The 15,536-nt window shown below is 43.7% G+C and overlaps 1 protein-coding gene across 2 annotated transcripts in view; it reads right to left on the bottom strand.

Annotated features, from left to right (window-relative positions):
• Positions 1-6,277, bottom strand: part of LOC132383356 (hippocalcin-like protein 1) — a 143,728-nt gene extending 137,451 nt beyond the window's left edge. Inside the window, exons 1-2 of one of the 2 annotated variants that reach the window (XM_059954250.1) lie at positions 6,191-6,277; positions 5,065-5,132 (exon numbers count right to left, since the gene is read on the bottom strand). The gene's annotated coding sequence lies outside the window, so the exon portion shown is untranslated. Of the gene's footprint in view, positions 1-5,064; positions 5,133-5,586; positions 5,668-6,190 lie in introns of those variants that run through there. The other variant, XM_059954251.1, reaches the window with a different exon arrangement.
• Positions 6,278-15,536: the final 9,259 nt, after the last annotated feature.

Raw genomic sequence — 15,536 nt, 5'->3', positions numbered from 1 at the left:
TCTTCATTAACTACAGCTCAGCATTCAACACCATCACCCATCATCCCCCTCAAAACTCATCTCTAAGCTCCAAGACCTTGGCTTCGACACCTCCCTGTGCAACTGGATCCTCAATTTCCTCACTGGCAGATTCCAGTTTGGTGGTGACAGATCAACAAAAAGGAGGGAGATTTTTTAAAAACCTGCTTGAGTGGTGCCACAACAACAATTCTTCACTCAATGTCAGCAAAACCAAAGAGAATATTATCAACCACAGAAGGAAGAAGCCAAAAGTCCACGAGTTAAATCCTCATTAGGGGAACGGAGGTGGAGAGCGTCAGTAGCTTTAAGTTCCTTGGCATCAACATATCAGATCTGTCCTGGATCCAACATTCAAGGGTCATCACAAAGTACCCCTGCACCTCTACTCAATGCCCAGGTAAGGAAATGGCTGCAGAAAGAGTTGGATGCAGCCCAGTCCAGGACAGGTAAAGCCCTCTGCACCACTGAGTACATTTAGAGTAAATGGAGCACGGTCGTAAGAAAGCAGCACCCATGAAAAAGCCCCACCATCCAGGCCATACCCTCTTCTTGCTGCTACCACTGGACAGGAGGTATTTAGGACCCATATCACCAGGTTCAGGAACAGTTATTACCCTACAACCATCAGGCTCCTGAACCAGTGCAGATAACTCATTCACCACTACCCTGAACTAACTCTATGACTACAGACTCACTTTCAAGGACTCCTTACAACTCAAGTTCCTGGCATTTGTACAGTTTGTCTTTTTTTGCATGCTGGTTGCTTATTAGTCCTAGTTTATGTGTAGTTTCTTGTAAAATTTTCTTTTTTTTTCTGCCAGTGCCTGCAAGGATATGAATATCAAGGTAACATATGATGACATACAGTATATATAACTTGGGTAATAAATTTACTTTGAACTTTGAAAAGCTGGAGTGAGATGTAGGAGGTGTTACAACCTCATTGCAGTGTTACCAGTGGACCACAATAAAATACTCATCCATGTGGTATGAAAGCTGGTAGCAGAGTCAAACCGATATGCAAGCTGTACAAGATGTTTAATCAAGCACACTCTGACATGAGACAGCATTTCCACAGAATAAACCTGATTTTTCATCTGGTATAACATGGGCAATTTTCAGATGAGTGGCAAGATCCTTGGAGGCAATCTCATGTAAGAAATATTATAGTTCACCTTTGACAGTGCAAAAAGTGTATGCAGTTGCTGTATTGAAATCTGTTTTGCTGTCAGTGGGCAGCAATAGATTAATACTCCAGGTCCACACATGCACACTTGAAATATTCTTTGCAGAGCTGCACAACCCTTCGCAAGACAAGTCATTTTCATCTGCCTTTTTGAAGGATGGCCGTCTTCAAAGCCATTTCAGGTTCAATTGAAAAATAAATCAGCTACCAAATCTGCTGATTGTGCAACACATTAGAAAATCTTAAACTGACCTACACAGGGGGCTGGCTGCAAATTCAAGCAGACTTCTGTACATTTATGTTGTCGGTATAATCCCTATTTCTTAGTCCTATCTTTACATTCATTCCAAAAGAAAATCCACAGGGCTGGCAATGTCAGCTGATTAATTCAGACAGATACATTTTTAATTACCCATGAATTCACACTCTACTGGGCAGTGAAACTATCATTCACACCCACATGTAAACAAGATAAATTGCCTGAGATGCAAAGCAATTCCTCCACAAGAAGGAATTGGCTAATGATTAATAAGTGCTGTGGGTCCCCTGTACAAGTGAACAGGACCAATGCCAATAAACTTGGGCCAAGATTGTATGTGTGGGTTGCTTTAATATTTGCTGTTCAATGCAAAATGGAATGTGGTGCAATAATTATATGCTGATTTTTAAATATATATATATATATATAAATAAGGGGACTCTTTGGTCTTGGATATGGGTAGCCTGCAGTATCTCTCACTAATTAACTGTCGTAGTATCAGCAATATTTATTTATTCAGATCTAGTGTGGAACAGACCCTTCCTGCCTTTCCAGCCAGGCCACCCAGCAATCCCCCAATATAACCCTAGTTAATCACAGGACAAATTAACCAACCAACCGGTACATCTTTGGACTGTTGGAGGAAACCACAGCACCCAGAGGAAACCCACGCCATCACGGGGAGAACGTACAAACTCCTTACAGGTGAGAATTGAACCTGGGTTGCTGGTACTGTAAAGCGTTGTACTAACCGCTACGCTACCACGCCGCCCCCACTGCATTCACCAAACTGAAATCTGTAATGGTTAAACTTATAAAGGCATTGCATAAAGTGCAGTTGGCCAATTTACTTCATATGGTACTCAATCACAGCGCAAACATACAGATCAAAATACCTTAAAACTGTACAAAGCACATTATTAAAAACAAATAGATGTTATGTGATTACAACCTGCAGTTATAAAGCACTTGAACAGTGTCCTCACGGTTTGCTATTACCTGAATCCCTTATTGATGGCCATCATCTAAATGCTCCTGTGTATTTATTACTCTTAATATAAAATTCCACTGATGATACATATTAAAAATATTTGCCTTATGTCATGAAGAAATTCATGTTGCAAATGCACTAATAAATGGCATGCACAACTTTTATTATCAAAGAAACTTTTTCCTTCCCACTACTGTTTAAATTTTTTATGCATTTCTTTTTGTGATATTTCTACAGATGTAGCATGGGGAGCATTTTACCTGTCAGCATCACCGTCTGGTATGGGGCGGTGGGGGCAGCTACTGCACAGGATCAAAATACAAGTTGCAAACTCAGCCAGCTCCATCATGGGCATGAGCCTCTGCAGTATCCACGGAGAGATGCCTCAAAAAGGTGGCGTCCATCATTAATGCCCCCTTCTCATTGTTACCATCAGGAAGAATTACAGAAACCTGAAGGCACATTCAGTGAAGCAGGAACAGCTTCTTCTCCTCTGCCATCTGATTTCTGAATGGACATTGTATCCATAAACACTATATCACTACATTTTTAATTTCTGTTTTTGGCACTACTTATTTAATTTAACTATTTTATATACTTAATGTAATTCATTTGCTTCTCAATTATTATGTATTGCTATGTAATGCTGCCGCAAAGACAACAGATTTCATGACATATGCAGGTGTTGTTAAACCTGATTCTGATTCTAAGACGTGAAATGGGACTTATTCTCTATCCTCATTAGCCCCCCAAACTGAGAAGGGGCTAAGAATTAATTACATGTAGGCCAGTCAGGGCAGCAGATCTCCTTCTGTGAAAAAAAAAATCTGTAAACCAGACGGGCCTTTAAAACAATCTGGCAGCTTCAGGTTGAGATCAGCAATATTTTTTTATATATATAAGCGATTTACTTAACTTGAAATGAAATTCCCCAGTCCTGGAGGGGATTTGAACCAACACCTTTGCATTAACAGTCTGAGCCTCTGGATGCGTGTCCAATAGCTTAATCACAATCCTACCATCTAAAAATAATCGAAGGATGCAAAGCTGAAATTTGAATCTGTGGTGGATTCAAAAGCAGTAACTGTTTCGAAGTCTCTGACTCTCTGAGGCATGGATGACACTAATCATTTCAACACCCCCCCCCCCCCACACACACATCAGAAAATGCACCTTTTCCTTCCACTACTCTAGCATACTTGAAATCTGAAAGTCACTTTGCAGCAATAAGAAGCTTAAAATGTTGACATATATTAAAATTGTTGAAACTTGATGATGAAGGTCTTCTAATTGGGGTAGTTACTTTGAGGATGGGACAACAGTGTATTAACCTTGAAAAACTCCTTGCTTTCCATGCTAGAGTGCCAGCTGAATGCAGCCTATTTTCTCCTGTGCTTATGAAGGTGAAGAGTGGTTTACTGCTGACCCAGAGTGAAATATGATTGGGGAGGAGGAAAGAGAAAATTATCAAGGCATGGAATGGGAATTTATCAGGGTGCAGAATGAATATTAATATTGTGAAAATTAGAAATAGACTCTAAATGTACGTGCAATAGAAAACTTAGCAAATGCAATTTCAGAGTTTAAGGACAGGCAGGCACACGGTCCTTTATAAAAATTTGATTTGACACCCTAACTAAATCAAGATAACTTAGCAAGAGCGTGGTGAGTCTGTGGAATTCTTTGCCACAGGCAGCTGTGGAGGCAGATATATTTAAGGCAGAGGGTGACCGATTCTTCATTAGTCAGGGCATGAAGGGACATGGGGAGAAGGCAGGAGCTTGGGGCTGAGAGGGAAAATGCATCTGCCTGACTTGGCCCAATTCTTCTCCTATACCTTACAGTCTTAATAGATTAGAAGATTTGACTGAAGCTACTGACCTGCACTAAAAAAATCTGGGCCTTACCTTTCACTTGACTTTATAATTGGAGAATTAAATAAATGAAATGAATTTATCTAGACTTGGAATAGTCCACTGTCTGGCAATCCAAATGGAGTGGCGAGGACAGTCTATTAAGGCTGGTAAAAAAGGCATCGTTTAATTTTATCTGGAATTCCACGATAGCTAAAAGCCATGCAGGTAAAAAGGTCGCTGCAGGAACTTGGAACTCAAACCCCACGTCAGTCAGGGTCGCACACCTCGGGGCTTTAAGGCTGCCGACGGTGGGTGCTAAAGCCCACTTTTTCTGTACGGGCAAAGCCCCGATGTGCGGAGGTCCTGCACTCATGCAGTAAGAAGTCTTAGTGTTTAGATTTAAAAACGGATGCATCCTCAGAAACACAATGCCGCTTAGTATTACCCAGAGTCATGCATAAACAAAAATAATGAGACGTTCGGAGTTTTCTCCTCACAGAGTGAAAACAAATTCATCCACTCACTCGAAGGTCATCACATTCCCGCGAACCTCCCTCAGAATGCGAGCTGCAAACTCAACGCACTTGCAGCAAGCGTTTCAGATCTCCGCGGCTACAGGCAACGGATTACCATCGGCTGATTAGCAGACTGCACCCGAGATTTATTCCCGCAAATCCCCCAGCGCTTCAAACAACAACGGGACAACAGGGGAGAAAAGTCATCATTCCGGAGTAAATTAATTTTGACTTACCAGTTCTGAGAAGTTGGAGCTCAAGTGGGAAACTTCAGTTGATCAGTGGGGGTAAAATCCTCTTCGCCCTGGAATTAAAACGACCTATTTACTCATTGTTATAACGACCAGTACGCAGCCCCATGCAGTGAAAGGGCTTTGATAATACACCATTCACCAATGCATGTATGATACTGATATTCTCCACGGCATTTAAAAGTATATGCAGATTCTCTTTAACCACATTTACTCGCGCTGAAAGTAGGCGAGATAGACCCATTTATTAAAACCGTTACTCGGGACTGCATCAGAAGTAATAACCGGGGCTCAAGGTCATCGCCAGAAAATTAGCGCGATTTAACAGGTTGTAAATGCTGTTCCTGGCAACCGAAAAGATCGCGGTATACATCAAACGGTACAACCGAAATCGTAATTTCAAGTGCAGAATTGTTGGTGTCCGGGAAACTGAAACCATCCCCCTGAGCCTCGATTGCTTCTCGGGGGTGGGGGACGACGACATTTAATCCAGGCTCTGCACTTTACCTTGCAGAGACGGAATGCAGTCCTCTTGACTTGTCTTGGACGTCCTTTTAATAAAGTCAATCCCGACGTGGGGACGACGTGAAAGCGACACAGTTCGGGAGCACAATGTAACAATTCGCAGTCAGGCTGATTCTCACACGGAGCGTGACCATTCCGCGGCGGGGGAAGGAGCGCTCGCACTTTACCACCACCAGGCTACTCTTTCATTCTAAGCGCATCGTTTATCGGTGGGGTAACCGCCCGTGCGGTGGCCGTGCCGGTTTGCCAGTTTATAAAGCGGCCGGTAGGTTTTGACTCGCAGCTGTCTCCCCCCCCCACCACCACCACCACCCCCACCCCCGTCCGCGCTCTGTGTTGATGCATTCCTGCGAATTGTATCTTCCAGCAGGATGTCCAGGCTGATGAAGGTGAAGGCGGGAGATGCTCTTGAACCCTGCTGTTCGAGCACGTTGATTCACAAGAGACGCGGCACAGACCAGTGCAGCGGAGTTGTCTCATAACACATGCGGTGGCGATTTCATTCACCAAGACTTGAAGCACAGCCGCTGCTAGAAATATATCGCTCAGTCACAAAAATACTCTGCGTATAAACTTTGCCACTTACCGAACGGCACTTGAATGATGTGTCAAACTAACAATGGCCGTGTGAAGGTGCCAGCTTTGTGATTTCCTTCTCCAGCTCGGAGCTGCATTCCTCACAGTAAAGGTCAAAGCAATCGAGCGAATGCGATCTTCCACAGTGGCTTGCTGGTTGGCGGGAACTGGAGGAAACACGGTAATTCAGTTGCGGCTCCAATGAGTTTAGATCAGGCGTTTAAAGCAAAATCGTATTTTCTGGCCAGAGAGGGTGATATTTATTGGCCAGCCCCGGTTGGCTCTGAGAAATTGGGGCCATGAGCTCCTTCAATTTGTGATGAAGATTCTTCAATAATTCTGTTAGGCCGGCAGTTCCGGGAATCTGTCCGCATCGCGCCTCAGGGGAGGCTTGTAATGTGCAGGGGAAACTGGGCTTGGAGCTAATGGTGGCTTCCAGGGCTGAAGTCTGTTATAATGCTGCTTGAAAGCGTCCATCCTTACTGAAACACCGCCAGAGTTGGTGGGTTCACACGAACACAAAATATAGGAGCAGAATTAGGCCATTTGGCCCATTGAGTCTGCTCCATCAACGTCATCATGGCTGATCCATTTTCCCTCTCAGCCCCAGTTTCCTGCCTTCTCCCCGTATCCCTCCAGGCGCTGACTAATCAAGAATCAATCAACTATTGCCTTAAATATACCCAATGACTTGGCCTCGACAGCTGGCTGTGGGAACGATTTCCACAGATTCACCCTCATCTCTGTTCTAGAAAGACGCCCCTCTATTTTGAGGCTGTGACCTCTGGTCTTAGGCTCCCCCAGCATAGGAAACATCTCTTCCACATCCACTCTATCGAGGCCGTTCAATATTCAAATAGCTTCAATAGGCCCTCATTCTTCTGCCTTCCAATGAGTACCGGCCCAGAGCCATCAAACGTTTCTCAAACCTTCTTCAATCCTGGAATAACTTTCATGAACCTCCTATTGTCATATTACTGAGCTACAGGGAAAGACTTTTCTGACTTACTGTCCACACAGATTATTCATTACAACAGTATGTTAAGGTAGTTCAATGTAAAAATAATAGACTACTGGATAAAGTGTTACAGTTGTGGAGAAAATGCAGTTAGGCAATAAAGTGCAATGCCATACTGAGGTAGATTGTGAGATCAAGAGCCCACCTTATCATATTAGGCTTCGGTATGGTAGTCTTATGACAGCTGGGTAGAAACTCCTTGAGCCTGGTGCTAGGTTCTTTCAGGAGTTTGTATCTTCTGCCAATAGGAGAGGGGAGAGGAGATCATTTTCAGGGTGGGTGGGATCAGTGATGATATGTTACTTTACAGAGACAGGAGCAAGCGTAGGCAGAGTCCCTGGAGGTGAGTCTGGTTTCTGTGATGTGCTGTGCCATGATAAGACCATAAGACACAGGAGCAGAATTAGGCCATTGGGCCCATTGAGTCTGCTCCACCATTCAATCGTGGCTAATCCTTTTTTTCTATCTCCTCCTCAACCACAGTTCCTGGCCATCTCCCCGTAACGTTTGATGTCCAATCAAGAACCCATCAATCTGCCTTAAATGCTCCCAACAACTTGGCCTCCACAGATGCATGTGGTAACGAATTCCACAAATTCACCACCTTTGGCTGATGCATCCTGATAGGATGCTTTCTATAGCACATCTCATGTTCCCAATATTTATTGCTTATATATTTATTATTATTTCTTTCTTTTTGTATTTGCACAGTTTGTGTCTTTTGCACACTGGTTGAACACCCAAGTAGGTGTGGTCTTTCTATTATGGATTTGTTGAGTATGCCCACAAGAAAATGAATCTCAGGAGTGTATGTGTTGACATACATGTACTTTAATAATAAATTTACTTTGAACTCTGAATCAATTATAAAGTTGGTATCTTCTGGTCCTGGCTAGGCGAGATTTGCTCACTGTCAAGTTAATCTGTCTGAATATTATCAAGTGTCTAAGTCTCCTTCCCTCCTCCTCAACTTCCCTTAGCTGCCTGTTTGGCCTGAGCAGCTCTCTCCTGTGCAAATTTTTCTGTGATCACCAGTCCACCTCAGGCCCTGCCACCACAGACCCTACTCTCCACCTCTCCAGCCGTCACATTGGCAGTCTCGGAGACTGCTGGGGATTCCGGATGAGGCCCCAATTCTACCACAGATGTTGCTTTAGACATCCTGAGGTAAAATGTCAGAGGAGAATGGGGGGGGGGGGGGGGAGAGGGGTGGGGGAATTGCCAAAGGCCAGTTCTCATCTGTAACCCCTAAACTGGGGTTACATAATTGTGAGTCATTTCTTAGCCCTAATGCAGTGTGGATTCAGAACAGTGAGCAGGAAACAGACATGGAGAGGGAGGCAGGGGCCTCTTAGAATGGGATTTCAAGCCACTGGAGCTCTCCAATTATCCAAGTTGGGAAAGTACTCGTGAGCTTGAAAAGTACCCTTTCCAATTTGTCACACTGCACCCTGCTAGTCATACACAGGACCTGGTGGTGGACGAACTGGATGTATCAAAATCGAGAAGGTAGTCTTAACCTATATGGCTGCTCTGTCCTCAGCAGAATTGGAGATGTTGAAGTTGCACATACCCAGGTGTGTGATAGTCATGCTATTACTTATAGTGGAAAGTCAACAATGGTTTCAACCATTGAGTTGCTCATTCTGAAATACCCATCCTTTCATCTGGTTGAGTTGCCAAGTGACTAACATCGCTGTGGACTTTAAGATTCTGGTTGGTCACTCTCAGTAGGTTTATGATGAGATTTTAGGTCATATAATGTGTCAGTGGTTTCTCTGATAGTCAGAGTCATGGAGCACTACAGGACAAAAGCAGGCTCTTGGGCCCATCTAGTCTATACTGGCCTGGTTTGCTTAGTTGCATCTACCTACACCTATCCAAACTTCTCTGCAATGTTACAATGGAACCCAAATCTACCACTTCTGCTGGCAGCTCATTCTACACTTGACCCAAGAAGCTCTCCCTTAGAATCCCAACAATATTTCACCTTTCACTGTAAATCTGTGACCTCCTGTTCTAATCTCAGCCAGCCTGAAGAGAAAGCATTGTTGGAGATACCCATTTCTTGGTACCAACATGGTGTGGATTCAAAGCAGCAAGCAGGGAGATAGAGAGGGAGAAAGAAAAAGAGGCATATTAGATCTTCAAGGAGCGACACTTCAAAAAGGCAGCATCCATCATTAAGGACCCCCATCACCCTGGACATGCCTTGTTCTCGTTGTTACCATTAGGAAGGAAGTACAGGAGCCTGAAGGCACACAGTCAGCAATTCAGGAACAGGTTCTCCCCCTCTGCCATCTGATTTCTGAATGGACATTGAACCCATGGACACTACCTCACTACTTTCTTTACAATACTTATTTAATGATTTAATGATTTAATGTATTTATATATTACAATACAAAACAGTACAATGCAATATATAGAGAAAAATTGTGTATTACAGTACTTACTGTAATTCAGTTTCTCTATTATTATGTACAGTATTGCAATGTACTGCAGCCACAAAGACAAATTTCACTACATATGCCAATGATATTTGTCAGGAGGGGCCAGTTGCAGTAGGACTCAAGTACAGACCAATGAATGTTCTTTTACCAGGATTTTATTAGTGGCCACAGGGGCAACAGTCTTTCAACACCAGGAGGCAGGCAGAGGTCTTACCCAGGAAAGGCTGTCCATCCAACAAGGGCAGACGATTATGGGTGCTATCAGGCAAGAATCAGGTTCCAAACAGGCAGAATCCAGAAACTCGGAATTCAACAATTTCCATTGGCAGTCATCACTATAGCAGGCTGGAACAACTCAGTTCAAGACTGGGACGAACAGGCAGAGAGTGTGAGTCGAGGCAGGGTTTAAATGGACTGGGTAATGAGCGAGAACAGAAACAGGTGGGTGCTATTGAGGAGATAAGTGGGTAATTGGTGAGAGTCCAATGAGGGAAGGGGCTGGTTCAAAGCCCACATGGCCAGGTGAAAGAAGGTAGAATTTAAGGGCTGTCGTGGTCCAGAGCTATCAGCAGAGCCCTTTGACCCCGTGTTCAGGCCGGATCCTTAACAGATATTAATTCTGATTCTGATCAGGTTTTCAACTAATTATCCAATAACCTAAACTGAAAGTACTTGAGCGAATATAAAGTAATGATGGGATTAAGACTGCCCTATGTCACCTTTGCAATTCCAGCAAGCTGCCATTATTCCATTTTGGGTCAAGTGGAGAATGCTGTGCTATATTAGAACAAATTAGCCATTTTCCTCATCACTCTGTTAATGACGACAGTAAAAGTTTTGTCCCGTTGCTTTTAATCATAGTTAAGACTGATTACCCTCTCACAGCCGATCAGAAAATATTGCCTCAACAAATTGATAGGTTTGAAGAAAGTGAAGCTGCCAACGCGTTCATGCAAAATTAAGTTTTCTGAAATATTTTTATAGAAAAGCCAATTAAGGGATTATCTGAAATGAAATTTTAGCAAGTCCCTTCAATTACAGCAAATTTTGATAATAGCGTAATCTTTTATGTTTAACATGAAGAATTATGGCACGAAAAAGAAATTAAAGCTTGACTTCCTCTTCTAATTACTGTAAGAATAAGGAAAACTTGTTAATATAATGCCTTTCACAATTTCATTAGGGTTATTGATGTAATGCAGAAAATGTTGACTGTGTAATCTATAACCAGCTGGGAAAACAGATCAAACACGTTCATTATTGATGTTTATCGGGAAGGCTGACAGGTAACAAATAGGTGCAGATGAAGTGAACGGACAGCATAATGGATGGTATGTGTGGAACCATTCCTCAGAAAGGAATAATAGCAATAAGGAAATGGGAGGAGAGCAGAACGTTATATGAACCAATTGTTACTAAAATGGGAACACCACTTCTACTCATCTCTCCTCTGTTAAATTTACCGTATTTTAGTATGCAGAAGGCCAACCTCATTTGCCCAGAGAATCTCCATGCTGTGCAATGCATCTTTAAGGGGTAGCCAATCAAAATGAGCTGCAGAGAGTTGTAAAATTAGTCAGCTCCATCATGGGCACTACCCTCCATAGAATCCAGGTCATCTTTAAGGAGCGATGAGTCAGAAAGGCAGCAAACATAATTAAGGACCTCCACCACCCAGGACGTGCCCCCTTCTCATTGCTACCATCAGGAAGGAGGTACAGAAGCCTGAAGGCACACACTCAGTGATTCAGGAATAGCTTCTTCCCCTTTGCTATCAGACATTGACCCCGTGAACACTACCTCAATACTTTTTCTGTTTTTTTGCACTATTTATTTAATTTAACTATTTAATACACCATCTATATACTTATTGTAATTCACAGGTTTTTTCCTATTAGGTATTGCATTGTGCTGCTGCTGCAAAGTTAACAAATTGCACGACAGATGCCAGTGATATTAAACCTGATTCTGATTTCACTTGTGATAGAAGAGTGTGTGTGGGTGGGCAATAACAAACTTCACTCACAGAATTCAAAGGCAACACGAGTGAATCTGCAGATGCTGGAAAAAAATAAAAAAACACAAAATGCTGGCAGAACTCAGCAGGCCAGACAGCATCTATGGGAGGAGGTAATAATGACGTTTTGGCCCAAAACCCCAAACTCCTGATGAAGGGTTTTGGCCCAAAACGTCATTATTACCTCCTCCCATAGATGCTGTTTGGCCTGCTGAGTTCTGCCAGCATTTTGTGTTTTTTATTCACTCACAGAATCCTCTGGAAGCCAACAACAAGTTTTTCCCACCTTGCCAACTTTCAAAGGTATCAAAAACTTTAAATTCAGAAACAGTTAAAGGCCCATTAATAATGAAATAATTAAGATTCCTTAAAATTAATCTTACAAATCATAAGAAATAACTAAATAACATAATAGAAATAAAGCAGAACTCAGATAATTGAAATAAATGTACCCTGGGTCAATTTTCCTTTTTCTCCCCTGCAGCCTATAATTGACATGAGAATGAAAGGGATTCATAGAAACGTAGAAACATAGAAAATAGGTGCAGGAGTAGGCCATTCGGCCCTTCAAGCCTGCACCACCATTCAGTATGATCATGGCTGATCATCCAACTCAGAACCCAGTACCTGCTTTCTGTCCATACCCCCTGATCCCTTTAGCCACAAGGGCCATATTTAACTTCCTCTTAAATATAGCCAATGAACTGGCTTCTGATGGATTCAGGTTTCTGCATCTGATTTCATCTGGCCTTGGGATAGAGTGATGAAATCGCAGATTCTATGGCAGAGACGCTGGGGACTCTGAGCTAGCACGTACAAGGAACTCTGTGACGAAGCACAGTCAGAAAATTGTCAATGCAGCTTAGCCAGCTTGTTTGAGACATCTTTTTTAAGGAATACCAGCAGTTTGGTGGGGAACAGATAGCGTTTACCAGCAAAACGAAAGGCTAGTGTGGTTCTTACTTTTGAGAACTGCTTCTCCTACACTTATCTGAATGGGCACATCATCCCCTCTTTTCGGGAGGTAAAATTCCTCTGATCAGAACAGGAGACTGCCTGTGGCACTCTCCACTTGACAACTAGCTAATAAAATCACACATTTAGAAAGTTGCAAATCTGTAGTATACACTTACACAATTCCCTTAGCAAGCTGCTGACAACCTTCCACAGCTCGTCTCAGCTGAAACTTCTGTTGCCTGTCCTTGCCAACGGCTGCCGACAGCAGACTGGAAACCAGGCCTGGAACTGGAGCATCGTCTGTGTGGGTGTGGGCAGGAGGGTTGAACGGGGTCTGTTGTGCCTTCTTGCTCATCGTGCTTTATGCTGTTCTGCTGAGCATTGGCACTGGAATGTGTGGGGACCACTCATGGGCTGCCCCCCAGCACATCCTTAGATTGTGCTGGTCGGTGATGCAAATGATGCATTTCAGTGTACGTTTCGTAAACCTGAATCCACCAATCCCCTCCCTCCCCATACTCAGCATCTCTGACTGAATGGGCGTCAGACATTTCAGTCCCATTTCCGCCCCCCTTTTCCATTTTCACTCTTCAGACCACATTAGTTCCATTCCACTTTGTCTTCTCTATGCATTTCCTTTTTTGCCATCCCAGCATGTCCAACTTGTTATCGTCCACTCTCCCTCCCTGATTCATCTTCTTCTTATCAGAACTCTGGGGCCTCCTCGTCTATCAGCCACTCTCCGCTTTTTTTTCTCTAGTCACGCTTTATTTCCTCGCCCCAGTCAGCATAATGACATACAATGCTCACACAATGAGGGAGGGATTCAGCAGGTCAGGTAACTCTGCTCTTCCTGCCCACTCCAGCTCTTCTGTCTTTACATACAACACAGAGTCAGTCTTCTGGTCCTTGCCGAGCAATCCCCCAGATCAATCAACCTATCAATTGTGGAGAAAAACCAAAGTCACATGGAGAATGCAGAAGCTCCTTACAAGCAGCAGTGGGAATTGAACTCAGTCTGCCTGCACGGTAAACCGTTGTGCTAACCACCGTGCCATCATGCCACCCCAGCCCTAGTCTCATCTCTTCCACTCCTCCATTCCTTCTCTACGTCATGGTCCGGTCCGGTCCGTGAAGTCCACGTTCCAGATCATGTCTCCGGACTCCGGGTCTTCTGGCTGTTTGTTGTTTCATTTGGGCTTAATCACAGGCACCTGATGCTCATATAGGGGCTGGAATATAAGTGGCCCTGGGTTTGATTGTAGGTGTTGGTTTGTCTTGTCAGTATTCCTTCCTTTCCTCTGTGGGGTAAGCCAGACTGTTACCCTGAGGCTGGACTGTTCTATTCCATTCCCTTTCTTTCTGTAGCCCTTGGCTGGAGTCCTGCCTGTATCTTTGCCTATTCTTGCCATCAAGTTCTACTGCTGGAACAAGACTGGAGCCTTGCTGAGTCCAGATAAAGAACTGTCTTGTTGTTTGGATTTGTGTCCATGCCTTTGTTAGGTAGGTCTGGCTATTTGGTGTTGGGAACTGTCTTCTTGTGTTCAGCTTTCTATGTATGAGTCCTGGGCCTATGTCCTGTTTCCAAGGAGGGGTCCTGGCTCTGTGTTCTGCGCTCCTGTCTCCCAGGACCAAGGCTCTGTGTTCCAGTCTCCCTCATCCAAGTTTGAGTTTCATGTCTGTCCAGCCCAGGAGTCCTGCTTCCTGCCCCCACATCCAGTCTTGTTGCCTTGTTATGTCTTGTCCTTGCCTAGATCTGGAGTCTGGGCCTGAGTCAAGACCCAGGTTCTGGGTCCCTGACCAGTCTCTGGCTTGGAATCCTTGTCTGGGTTCCAAGTTCCTTGCCAGGTCCTACTTTCCCAGTCTAGCCCTAGCCCAGGCCCTGTATCCTAGTCTCATCTAGAGCCTGTGTCTTGTCCAGTGTCATTTCCACCCCACTTCCCTTGCTTTCTTGACCCACCTAGTCCTGTCCCTAGTACTTCAGTGTCTGTGTCTTGCATTTGGGTCCACTCTCAATGCCCATCTTCTGACACACTATCTCAAGTGGTATATTCACCTACCCTACTCATTGCCCTCAGATCCCAGAGCAATTCCCTTCTTCCTCCTCTTTCACTAGACACTTCCCTACAGTCCTGATCTCCATCTTCCTTGACCCCTTCCTCTCCTACTTGGACTCCACATGTTCTTCACTGTACCTAGTTTTTTCCAACATTCTCTTTTATTAGCACAAGAGGTTCTGGATGCTGGAAATCCAGAGCAAAAGACACAATGCTGGAGGAACTCAACAGATCAGGCAGCATCTATGGAAATGAATAAATAGTTGACATTTTGGGCTAAGACTTTTCCTTGGGGCTTAAATCTAAATACTTTAGAAGGCTTTGATTCCCTCTGTGCAATACTTTGTGAGAATAGCCACATTAATAGTTACAGAATACATGTCTTGCCCTCTGCCATTTTTGGCTGCACACCGTTCCCTGCAAAGTTGAACATCTTAGTCTAAGTCACGTGCCTTGCTTAGCAACTTAGCAGAGATGGGTTCTGCATCAATTGCAGCCAGAACAGTTATACCTCCAGATGCAAGATAATGGATATCTGCTACTAACATCTTTATTAGGTATCCTATTCCATTTTTCAGCTTTGATTGATGTTGTTATTTATTACGTTTAATCCAATTTCATCTCTAATCAGTCAAACAATAGTGCCTCCCTGTAAAGGGAATAGTGAGGACTATTCAAAGCTGCAGTGCATCTGGGGCTCAGATTCTCTACCTTCCTGCTGCTCTTTGCAACATGAAAAACATAAACAGTGCCATCTGCAATTTATTATAAACCCTGCATCCCTATGCCTCCTTTCAATAAAACCTAAACCCCTGTGGTCACATTTCTGTCATTCTGTGTCAGCTTTGTTCATT

Source organism: Hypanus sabinus, chromosome 30, assembly GCF_030144855.1.
Source record: "Hypanus sabinus isolate sHypSab1 chromosome 30, sHypSab1.hap1, whole genome shotgun sequence".
NCBI lineage: Eukaryota > Metazoa > Chordata > Chondrichthyes > Myliobatiformes > Dasyatidae > Hypanus > Hypanus sabinus.
Note: the sequence above shows the minus strand (reverse complement) of the source record. Positions and strands in the feature narration are given on the sequence as shown.